General features: G+C 45.7%; 1 pseudogene; it reads right to left on the minus strand.

The window, feature by feature from the left end:
- Positions 1-244: 244 nt before the first annotated feature.
- On the minus strand, positions 245-1,177 carry LOC110299469 (RISC-loading complex subunit TARBP2-like; annotated as a pseudogene).
- Between the last annotated feature and the right edge of the window lie 11,380 nt (positions 1,178-12,557).

Raw genomic sequence — 12,557 nt, forward strand, 5'->3', positions numbered from 1 at the left:
AGGAAGCCAAAGAGCAGCATTTATTCTGGACTCCAATAGATTCATCATCCACGGAATGAGGGCAAATCCTGTGCTGGCTGGGGCCCTGTGGTTCATGGCTCCTTGCTTGCCTGTGCCTTCCTCAGTCTCAAGGTAGACAGGCTGTGTCAGCGGCTCTGGAGGGTACCAGAGCTAGGTGGATACATGGACCCAGGGCAGAAGGAGCAAGAAGTAAAAGATGCATATCCATCACTGCAGAGGGATGCTACTTGCTACCGGCCATGATCCCGAGGTAAGACGCGGTGAGCAGCATCATCACCTCGGGCTGCCTCCCTGGTGGTTGCAGAACCATATCACATAGTGCCTGGCTGGGTGGACAGTTCCACTAGGCACTGGCAGAGCCCACGCAGGCTCAGTTCCTCTGGAAACCAAGAAAGAGGAGGGAGGCACTGGTGGGGAGGGGGCACCAAACAGTGTACACATCACCCATCTCCCAACTCCTTTATACTTGCTTTGATCCAGTCCCCTCCATCCCCAGTCTCTAGGTGGCCATACCAATATCCAGATAGCTGACATGGAAAGCCTGCTCCTCAGAGAGCTCACTGAGGACACTGCAGCAGGCAGATCCCAGAGCCCCTAGAGAGCCCACGGAGCAACCACGAAGGGACAGGATCTTTTCTCCCACAGAATTCCGCAAGGAATCCCAGGCGCAGCCTGGCCCACGATTCCTCAGTCCATCCAAGCAAGAGCTCACGCCAATGGAAAAATGGCGAATCAGGCTCTGCCTCGTTGCCATCCCGGGTGTCCAGAGGTACCGTGCACTCGAAAGAGCATCTTAGCTGCTGCGTTACGCTTTGCCAGCTTTTTGGAAGTGCCACTGTCAATCTCAATGAAACGCTCCACCCGGCAAGTCATGGTGAACTCTTTGCGGTGAGCAGGCCCAGACTCCTGGGTCACCATGTACTCTGGCAAACGCCAGCTTTTTGCACCACCAGCTCCTGTTTAGTACAGCAGATGGAACAGGGACAGCAGCTTCTGCAGCCACGACAGGGGTGTCGTCAGGCAGTGAAGAGTCTAGGAGAGAAAAAGAACTGCTGTCCTCCAGGGCTGGTTCCAGCATGGCTCTCTGCTTTGAGGTGTTTGAGGGCCACCTCAGCTGCCTTGTGCTTGGCTGCCTTCTTGCTGGGGCCCTGACCTGGGCAGCCTGCAGCCTGTAGTAGTGCCGGAGCCCTGATCCTCTTCACTCATTCTCTCCTCCGTCCCTGCGGGTGCCACTGTGACTACAGCCTCCACGCATGCCAGTACACCGCCGACGAGCTTGGGCCGGGATCAAGCCCGGAGTTGCTGGCAGGTGTCTTTTAAAAATGATTTCCTATTTATTGATCTCTAGGTTGCAGATACTTATTGTACGAGCCAAAGTTATGTTTTTAAGTTTTAATTACTGTGCCTAAGAGGTTCATAAGACAAAAATGCCTCTAACCTGTGTGCCCCTGGCCTAAGGACAGATAGTTCCTGAAATGCTGGATGCTATTGTTAAATTAGATTAGATAACAAAGCATTCATTTGTCCCCTAAACAAGTTTGTTTGACCCGACTCCTCGATGTGCTTGATCACATGTAAGTGGGAGGTATGTAGATAGAAACTACATCAGAATATATGCTTGGCCCTGATTGGACCTAGTGGGTAGTGTTTGCCTTTGTAAGCCTCTGCCAAATGTAACTTGTCGCTGTTTTCTGAGAACCCAGATAAGAATCTAGCCAGACGAGATGGCTCAGCGGGTAAGAGCACTGACTGCTCTTCTGAAGGTCCTGAGTTCAAGTCCCAGCAACCACCTGTAATGAGATCTGACGCCCTCTTCTGGTATGTCTGAAGTCAGCTATAGTGTACTTACATATAATAAATAAATCTTTGGGCCCGAGCAAGCCAAGGTCCTAAATTCAATTCCCAACAACCACATGAAGGCTTATAACCATCTGTACAGCTACAGTGTACTCACATACATTAAATAAATAAATCTTAAAAAAAAAAAGAATCTAGCCAGAGACCAAAATTCTCGTGGTTCTGCGTTCTACCTCTCCTAGTGGGGTGCCCAGGCGCTACAGGTACACCAGCTCAGAGGGCAGGGCAAGGTCTGGAATAAGTGGGGTTCAAAGTCGGCCTCTTCCCTCTGGTGTTGAGGTTTGGTCTTCTGCTGTGTATTGCAGTGCTAAGTGCAGACCTCCAAGACCTGGTTGCCCCAGGGACAAGAGAATCTGCATATAGACCCAAGTGACACTGTGTGACCTTGCCCCCAAGTTATTTCTGATTGGTGAATAAAGATGCCTACAGCCAATAGCTGGGCAGAATTGAGATAGGCGGGGCTTGGTATTCCAGGCCTTGGGGGTCAGAGGAGACCATGAGGGAGGGAGAAGGTGAAGGAGGAAGAGGAAGATGCCAGGTGTTAGGAGTCAAGAAAGCATGGTGGAGAGGGCTGGCCAGTTGGAGCTAAGAGCAGCCCAGGTGAAGCATAGTAAGTAATAACTCAGGCTTATCCATAGGAAATGGGTCTTAATAGCATAGAGGGTTGATATCTGCCCAGCTCTAGTGCTGATTAAAGTTTATTGTAAATAATAAAAGTTGTGTGTCTTTTATCAGGGAACTGAATGATCAAGGGTGGGGTAGAAATCCCGGATTGGGATTAAATAATTTCTACCACACGCTGAGATGTCAGATGTTGCTATACTCCAGCCTAAAGAGAGTGAAGGGAGTCTGGAACAAATAGGGTCCAAAGGGCTCCAGTCCACACTCTCTCCTCACAGCAGCTTGTCCTAGCAGCTTGCCGCATTAGCCACGGCTTCGTTGTAGCCACATCCCATCTCTTGCTTAGTGACTTCGGCTCCGGCTTCTGCTTACTGGCTGCAGCTCAGCTCATCACTACTGCTGCCTCTAGCACTGGGGCTGCGATGGTAGCAGAAGAGATCCGGCTGCCTGTCCTGTTCAGTCTTCCCCTTAGAGAGTTGCAACACTTTGGCCATTCCAGCCAGGCCAGAGCCATGAGGACCCTTTCCTTCTAGCTGGACTAGAGATCCTCAGATTGCATCCTGTCTCCCCTGAGTGGCCTGCCAGCAGTTGCTCCCTAATCCCAGCAGCATGGCAGACATGCAGTCAGACACTCAGTAAAGACAGCCAGGCTCAGGGGACCCTTGGGTGAAATAATGTGTGCGCTTTATTCCGTGTGGACAGGGACTGTACGAACCTTGGGGAGTGGGGTGGAATTTGGGGGTGGTAAATACATTCTATTGGCCAAGGCTATTCCATGATGCTCTATTTGCACGGGGAAGAATTCCAAGCGCTGTGCTGCCTGACTGATTGCTTGTGATCACCTATTTGGGTGTTGTAGTTCCAAGCCCTGAAGCAGGCATGAAAACAGAGAAGACGCTAACTCTACACCTGCCGGTCTCAAGCTCTGAGATTTCTCGAATTTGAGCTTGCTGCACTTCATGGGATTCATGCTGGTTCCTCTTGCAGCACAGTTCTCATGTCCCACAATACTGACCAGTACATGATTAAAACTCGATTCAAATTTGGCTCAAAATTGTGGTAGTTGAAGGGCTCTAGTAGGCTGGAGCATGGCAGCCATGCCTCCAACGGGTTTTGCCTTTTACCCCTCCCGCCTTGCTAAACCGTTAGATTACATTCCTGAAACTAGTAATAGGCTTTTTTTTTTTTTTTTGCCAATGTAATAAACCAGTTCAGGCTGAATTAAAAGTATAAAAGCAGGCATTTTGAGGGCAGCTCTTGGGCGGGTTCTCTGGTCTCAGAAAACAAGGCTAGGAAAATCACCTTGCATCAGGGAGGCAGAGGGAGGGGAGGAGCAAGAGAAAGCGACAGACAGCATGCGCAGAGAACATAAGGAGAAGAGATCTGGGGCGGTGGCTGTAAAAGTACTATTTGGAGCTTTTCTATGCCTGCCCTTGTTCTGAAATAATGATGCAGAGACCAGGTGATGTGTTAGAATAGTGGCTCACGTCTGGACATACCACACCAGGCCGAAGCAGTTCCACGTGGAAGAGGTTCACTGGGGACAAAGAGGGGGAAAGAGAGAAAGACAAAGGGAAAAGGGGGTCAAAGGTGGGAAGGTTATGACTTTTATTTAGGCTGTGACGTAACCTGGTAACCTGGTCGCAGGTAAGTGTGGGAAGTGGACTCTGGGAAGGTATGTGGTTGTCATAGCAACGGGTGTCACCTATGTGTGACATCCTGAGTTTGGAGCCCATCTGCAAAACTGGTCTTTTGATGTCAACACCGGGTGTGTTAATTAAAAAGCACTATAGCTGGGCGGGGTTCACATCTATTCTATCCCTATCTACTGCCTACTACCCAGCCCTTGCCACCTTTGAAGCAAACTTCATAAGGAGATTCTTGATGTTCATCATCTTCTTTGAAGAACGGGGTGCATATAGCAGGGGTTCCTAAGGAGCCTCCTGATTCCAGGGAGTGCTTGTTAGCACCTGCCACCAGGGTCTGTCTAAGTTTGGATTCTGTGTTTAACACGTGGGACACCAAACATAAAAGTACTGTTTGGGACTTTTCTATTCCTGTCCTTGCTCTGAGATATTGACAGGGAGATCTGGTGTATTTATTAAAAAGCTTCTTGCACTATAGCTCGGCAGGATTCATATCTATTCTAACCTGACTATGCTGCCGACTGCCCAGCCACATGCTTGTTACCTGCCATCCTATCCTTGCCCTGGCTGCTCCTGCTCCATCCATCCTCCTGAGGTGAGACAAAATTCCTGAGACAAAAATGCCAAGGTCCAACAATCAAAATCCATTATTTGACTAATATGTCCAATCAGGATTTACTAGCTCATCCTAGGACAGACCACCCCTCTTATTTTTAAAGATCCACTCCTGCAAAAGCACCTGTTTGCTGCTGCTGCTGCTGCTGCTTGCTGTCTGTCTTTGCATCATTTCCCAGCCCTTGTTTGCCCCTCGGGGATAGTAAGTTTCTTTTGAGCTGAGAACTTGGTGACTGGGTGTGTCCGGTACTGACTCCAAAGGGGATAACCTATCTTATTCTCGACCAGGGGGATTGTGGTGGTTTGAATGTGCTTGGCCCAGGGAGTGACATTATGAGGAAGTGCGGCCTTGTTGGAGGAAGTGTGTCACTATGGGAGTGGGCTTTGAGGTCCTCCCCCTACCTGCCTAGAAGACAGTCTTCTCCTGACTCCCTTCAGATCAAGATGTAGAACTCTCAGCTCCTTCTTTAGCTCCATGTCCTCCTGGACACTGCCATGATTTCTGCCATGATGATAATGGACTGAACCTCTGAAACTGTAAGCCAACCTCAGTTAAATATTGTCCTTTATAAGAGTTGCCTTGGTGTCTCTTAGCAATAGAAAGCCTAAGACAGGGATTAACACTTATAAGTTCAAAAGGGTCAAAGAGAGAAAATACATCAGACATCTGACTCATGAAGGAGCTGAGACCTCCCTGTCCCAGAACCATTATATTATCCTGCATCTCGATGTCTTCTTAAGAGGGAGAACTGTGGTTGGTCTTTGCTACTTTGTGGGTTCTTTTCCCACTCGTGTTTTGTTTTGTTTTGTTTTGTTTTTCAAGACAGGGTTTCTCTGAACACTGTGCAGCCCTGGCTGTCCTGGAACACACTCTGTAGACTAGGCTGGCCTCGAACTCAGAAAACCGCCTGCTTCTGCCTCCCGAGGGCTGGGATTAAAGGCGTCTTTTCCCACTCTTTATCCCCCTCTCCCGGATTTCTTCCCCTAATACTAGACAGAGAGGAAGGATGGAGGGGGGCGAATATCCTGGAGTCTAATTTCTTTCCTTTTGTTTCTGCTTTGACCATGGCTACTAACAAACCATACCAGTGTTCCCAAACCACCAACAAACTCCTACTACACCTCTCAGGGACCCTAGCATTTTGTTCTGGTTTGGTTTTTTTTTGGGGGGGGTGTTGTTTGTTTATTTTTTCGAAACAGGGTTTCTCTGTATAGCTCTGGCTGTCCTGGAACTCACTCTGTAGACCAGGCAGGCCTCAAACTTAGAAATCTGCCTGCCTCTGCCCCAAGTGCTGGGACTAAAGGCATGCGCCACCACCACCACCTGGCTGACTGTAGCATTTATATACCCTCTGTAAAGTTCCCAAAATTCCAAATGTCACACAATTGCAAAAATTATCAGCAACTGGCAAAACCACACTTCTGCTAGAGCACGAGGCAAATCATAGTCGGCTGCTGCAGACAGTCCCAAGCAGCCCCATATCGTATACCTGGAGTTAAAATGAAAGCATATTCTGATAGTGTTTCTCTGTTCTTTAAAGAAACTAAAACTCCAGAATTCTCAAAAACTGTCATTACAGAGAATACTTACCAAGCTTTTCAGATTGTCTGCCCCCATCTGCAGACACATACACACTGGCTATGAATATGTCCATCCGTGTGCCCAGTCTTATAGAAAAACAGATGCCTTTTTGCATATGGGTAATGTTAGAAAATTGCCACAAGTTATTTTTAGTCATGAGAAACTGGCTCTAGACCTGGGATTTGACCTTCTCACTTATGACTCAAGCATGTTTGTCTCAAAGTTTCCTTCTTGGTGCCTGTCCTGAGTCAGACTGGTATCTCGGTTCTCTGACAGGGAGAAGGAGAAGAGCAGAGCAGGACAGGAAAGAGGCATCGTGCACACGAGAACAGCCAGGTGGTAAACTGTGTCCAGTAGACGCTCCTACTGCTTATCATGGTACAACGATGTCTGTACTAAATCTAGCTAGTAGGATGTTCATATGTGGAAAGATAAAAGGGACAGCGTGCCTAAAAATATCTCTATAATAACATAATTTTTTCATTGAAAAACGTTTTCACCAGGCAGGGGTGGTGCATCCCTTTAATCCCAGCACCAGGGAGGCAGAGGCAGACAGATCTCTAAGTTCGAGGCCAGTGTGGTCTACAGAGCTAGTTTTAGGGCAGCCAAAGCTACACAGAGAAACCCTGTCTTGAAAACAAAACAAAACAAAAAAAATCCCAATGTTTTTTTCATACAATATGTGTTGATGTTTCCTTCAGTCTTTCCCAGCTCCCCTCACCTCTCCCTCTCAACCTTATGTTCTTCTCTCTGTCATTCTTAAAAAAGAAAAAATCAAAATTGAAACCAATAAACATATTGTTTTCATGACCCCATGTGCGTGCACACACACATCAAAAGACCAAAAAAATAAATTAGACAAAAATTCCAAAATAAAGAAACAAAAAGTCTATAAAAATACCATTGAGGTGTTTTTGTATGAGCCAACTGTTCCTGGCCATGGGGCCTGCTGTGAAGTGTGCTTAGTAGGTCCACTGAGATTCTAATGTGAAGTGTGTCTAGTAGGTTCACTGAGACTGCCATGAAGTGTGTTTAGTAGGTCTACTGAGATTCTGATGAAGAGGCAGTGGCCATCAGCTGCAGTGACTTGGTTAGGGTTGGCAGCTCATGTCCACACCCCCACTCAGTCTGAGCTGAACCTATGCAGGGCTTTGGCGTGTTGACACAGTTCAAGTGTGCATCTGTCCTCTTGGATCTCAGAGGCCCTGTCCCCTTGGTGTCACCCCAGCTCTTGCAATCTTTCTACCTTCTCTTCTGCATCAGCGGACATCTTTGAGGACGGAGTGCTGTAACCCTCCAGCATCATAGCTTTAACAGTGCTCTCTCAGCTCTGTCTCTTCGATGCTGTAAACATTGAAGTTTAATAAAGATTATGAAGCCGGGCGTGGTGGCGCACGCCTTTAATCCCAGCACTCGGGAGGCAGAGGCAGGGGGATTTCTGAGTTCGAGGCCAGCCTGGTCTACAAAGTGAGCTCCAGGACAGCCAGGGCTATACAGAGAAACCCTGTCTCGAAAAACCAAAATAAATAAATAAATAAATAAATAAATAAATAAATAAATAAATAAAGATTATGATCAGTAACTCTATATGCTGTGTAAGTCATAAAGGCTCCCTTGGGTTTTCTCTAAGGTTTACCTGGAAACTTACAAGGTGTACTGTTTCATCAGTGTGCACACAGGCTATATTAATTCACTGCACTGACTACCCTATGTGTGTAATTTCAACTCAGTCTTCCTTTATTAAGGCAGTGTTGCACAGTATCTTCTAAGTAGAATAATTGCTGCCTCTAGAACTCCAGCTGTGCCTGTTTAAATCATCACAGCTGGACTTGACAAATGCTTGTATTCTTTCCAAAGAAAGAACATAGCAAGACCATCAGCCCCCTCACCTTCTCACTATGACTCAAGTATGTTTGTCTCAAAGTATCAGAATGAACATAAATATTGCCATCTGGGCATGTGGTGCATGCCTTTAATACCAGCACTCAGGAGCAGAGATCATGGATCTGTGAGTTCAAGACCAGTTTAGTCTACAGAGCAGAGCAGATTTCAAGACCACCAGGACGATTCAGAGAATCCCTGTCTTGAAAAAGAGAAGGAGGATGAAAAAGAAGAAAGAAGAAGATTTTCTTACAACAAATAGTAAATTTATTTGCTAATATTGTATCTCATGATATTAAAACTCTTTTAAATTGTCCAATTAAAGGAATTTATATGTAAAGTTTAAGATAGCTGGATTGGGGCTGGAGAGATGGCTCAGTGGTTAAGAGTGCCGACTGCTCTTCTGAAGGTCATGAGTTCAAATCCCAGCAACCACATGGTGGCTCACAACCATCCTTAATGAGATCTGATGCCCTCTTCTGGGGAGTCTGAAGACAGCTACAGTGTACTTACATATAATAAATAAATAAATCTTTAAAAAAAAAAAAAAAAGATAGCTGGATTTCCAGCACTCGGGAGGCAGAGGCAGGCGGATTTCTGAGTTCGAGGCCAGCCTGGTCTACAAAGTGAGTTCCAGGACAGCCAGGGCTATACAGAGAAACCCTGTCTCGAAAAACAAAAACAAACAAAAAAAAAAGATAGCTGGATTTTTTTTTTCCTGGACTAAAAAAGAAAAGAAAAAAGACAGAAAAAACTTTGTTATCTAAAACTCCAATTACATGTTTAGCTCTCTTAGTGTCAGGTCCAAAGGAAACTCCATTTCCCCAAACTCCAAAAGCTTGTACAAATATCCAAAAATAGCCACAGCCTGAACTATAGGAGGATTTCTAACAATTTCTGAGCATTCCTCAGAAATGTGTGAAGCAGGTTTTCCTCTACTGAAAGGAGTCACTGGCAGAGGGGACATATGGCTGCTAGTCAGGATGTCAAAGCCCATGCTGGCCTCCAGGCTCCCTCAGTGTCACAGGTACCTGTTACACATTCCAAGGACCATGCTGGCATCCTGGCTCGTCTCTTCTCACCACAGCTCCTACCCTAAAAGTCCCCAGCTTCCTTTTGCCCACTACTCATTCTCCTTATAACCTAACTTCTATGCTATGCTTTCTCTCTCAATCTCTCTCTCTCTCTCTCTCTCTCTCTCTCTCTCTCTCTCTCTTTCTCTTTCTCTAATTGCTTCCCCTTAACCAAATTGTGGAGTGGCTGGTCATGTCATCAGCTTATATAACCATTACCCCTAACCCTGCCTGTCCTTTGTTGGGGTCCAGGAATTGCCTCACAAACCACAGAAACACTGGTCTCAGTCAGACAGGGATAGTTTATTGAGCACAGGCCCAGAACCAGTAGGCCAGGATCATGGTCCAGATTCGGGAACTGAATCATTACCCCAAGTTAAGATCCTACAGGGTTTTAAGCCCCAAATCCACAACATCTGTGCCAAGTTTCTCCACCAATCAGGATTTAGGAAGAGGGAATTTCCTTAGGAACATACCTTTGCTATATACTTATCCTGCTCCCATTGGTTGGGGTATTCAACTGTGGCAGGGGAGTTAACTTGTCTAACATCCAGTTTTAAGTTTGTCTACCAGGATGGGACTTATTTTAACTTGACAACCAGGATGTCAGTTACCCATCCACATGTCTTTCTCTGCTGAATAGGATGTCAGATTCCTGGGAGGTCTTGGGAACTTAAACTCTATTAGACCACTACTCAAAATGGAAGTCTTATTCCAAATAATTTCTTATATTGGTGCAGGTGTCTCTCTTATGTTGGGGTCCATCCCAGGAGCATTTATAGAGCAAATAAATACCATAAAAGCTTATGCATAGGTACAGGAAGTGCTGTGTGGTTGGTTCTGGATCAAGCTTATTGTGGGTAACTATACAAAACAGTTCTACTGTCTTCTATTGTGACTGATTTCCAAGGACACAGAATATAACAGAATATGCAATCAATTTTGGCATTAGAAAGTTTCCTAGTAACAGCAGAAACATATGAGAAAGTTTCCTTATAATGGCAGGCCAGCCAGGTGACAGTTACCTAGACCTTAACATTCTACCTAGGACTTAACATTCCATCTAGGCCTTAATATTTTACCCAGCTTCTAACACTCCTTTTTTTGTTGTTGTTGTTTTGTTTCAAGACAGGGTTTCTCTGTATAGCCCTGGATGTCCTGGAACTCACTCTGTAGACCAGGCTATAAATCCACCTGCCTCTGCCTCCCGAGTGCTGGAATTAAAGGTGTGTGCCACCACGCCTGGCTCTAACACTCATATTAAGGAAAAATGCGTTCTCACTCAAGGTTATTGCTTTCTCTCAAATTCTTGGTGAGTAGTAAACTCTCTCAGGGTCAGTGAGATCATTGGAAAGGAAATCAGAGGTGATGATGCATGGTGCATGTTTGTAATCCTGGCGCTCAAGAGGTAGAGGCAGGAGGATTCTGTGAGTTCCAGGAACCAGGGCTACATAGGGAGACCCTTAAAACAAAGAAAGAAAGAGAGAAAGAAAGAAAGAAAGAAAGAAAGAAAGAGAAAGAAGGAAGGAAAGAAAGAGAGAGAGAAAGGAAGAAAGAAAGAAAGAAAGAAAGAAAGAAAGAAAGAAAGAAAGAAAGAAAGAAAGAAAGAAAAAGAGAGAAAGAAAGAGAGAAACAAACAAAAACAAAAAAGGTTCTGTATCATAGGGAACCGAGCACTAAGGATGCTATTTACCATTTGATAAGTTGCCTCTGGGGTCAGACCATTTGTAGTTCAATGGCCTCTATCTGAGTGTTAACGAACTGGGTTAAAACATTTCAGAATGTTCATTTTGAATGATAGGCCTAGGAAGATCAAAAGAAAATGAAGTGGAAACTTAAGGGTTCTTTGGAAAGTCAATTGTGTGGGATGGTGTTTTGCTGGGGCAAACACATAAAGAAACATTTAGCTCAAGTGGACACAGGGGAAAGGCTAAGGCAGACTCATGAAGGGAAGTTTGACTGAAGCAGACACCAGAGACAGGATGTTCTGCTAAAAGCAAGCATGTGAGAGAACACATGATGAAGGATTCTCCCCTAACAACAGGTATGCATTGGTCTGCCTTACATTGAGTAGTTGAGCTGTATTTGTCAGGACTCCATAGAGAGAAACACACCAAAAAACTTCTGGTGATGCGCTGTGGCTTCTTGCTGTTTCCGCAGACTAGGCTGACTGGAAGAGTGATGTCAGCCGGGACAGACAAATATGCTGAGGCTAGACCCACGGAGGACACATGTTGTTTGGAGGGAGGCTGAACTTGGCTTACTTACACAATTAGATGTTCAATGGCTTGCTGGTCTTCACTGATCTTCACTTCCCTGAGAGAGGCACAGCTGAGAACTTCTGGCGTTCCTGCTGTTCCCTCCTGCTGACTTGTGCCGAGGCTGGGGGCCTGGCTGTCTCTGCTAAGTGTCACCGCTGTGCTAACCTGTCTGCCGAACTGGATGGCTGGTGTGTTTGTGAAATGTTTGTGAGTGGATTGAGCTGCCACTGCGGACCTGTGAACTGACCTGCTGATTTCCTGACAACACAGATGGGATCTGCTCCAAGGAACCATTTCTAAACAGGTCCACTTCCCCCATATCCTTTCTTTCCCACTACCTCTGGTGGGTGTTGGGCTAAAGGGTAGGTTGAAAAAATTAAAGCTATGGGAAAAGGCCCTGTCAGAGTCTGGCAGAGCTTCCAATTCCAGCAGCTGCTCAAAGACTATTGGGAGCTGTTGAGGGTCTGTCTCCCTATGCTTATGATTTATGCTCACTGGGAAGGCGTAATAATTCTAGAACAGTGTGTGTTTATGTATATGCATTTTCAAATGTTTGTGTGATGCAGAACTATGCCACCTCCCCTGTAATAATCCATTCAATACCCTCAGGGGAAAACAAAAAATAAAAATCCGGGGGGAGTGTATTGGGGACTTTTTGGATAGCATTGGAAATGTAATTGAGGAAATTACCTAAAAAAAAAAAAAAAATCCTCTGTAACTATAGTACACTCCAGTTCCGGCTGATGCCCAAGGAGGAGCCACTCACAGAAGAGTTCACTAACTCAGGGCCATGCTAGGTGTGTGAATTCCACACACACCCCATCATCCTTAAATCTCTCTCAGGTCCAGCCCTGAGTTGTATTTTGAACTTTATTTATTTATTTATTTATTTATTTATTTATTTATTTATTTATTTTGAGAGCGTTTGTGTGTGTGTGTGTAGCCCTGGTTTTCCTAGTATGCTCTCTGTAGACCAGGCTAGCCTAGAATTCAAAGATAC

This window comes from Mus caroli, unplaced genomic scaffold, assembly GCF_978045245.1.
Source record: "Mus caroli unplaced genomic scaffold, Mus_caroli_1 scaffold_8, whole genome shotgun sequence".
Classification (NCBI taxonomy): Eukaryota; Metazoa; Chordata; class Mammalia; order Rodentia; family Muridae; genus Mus; species Mus caroli.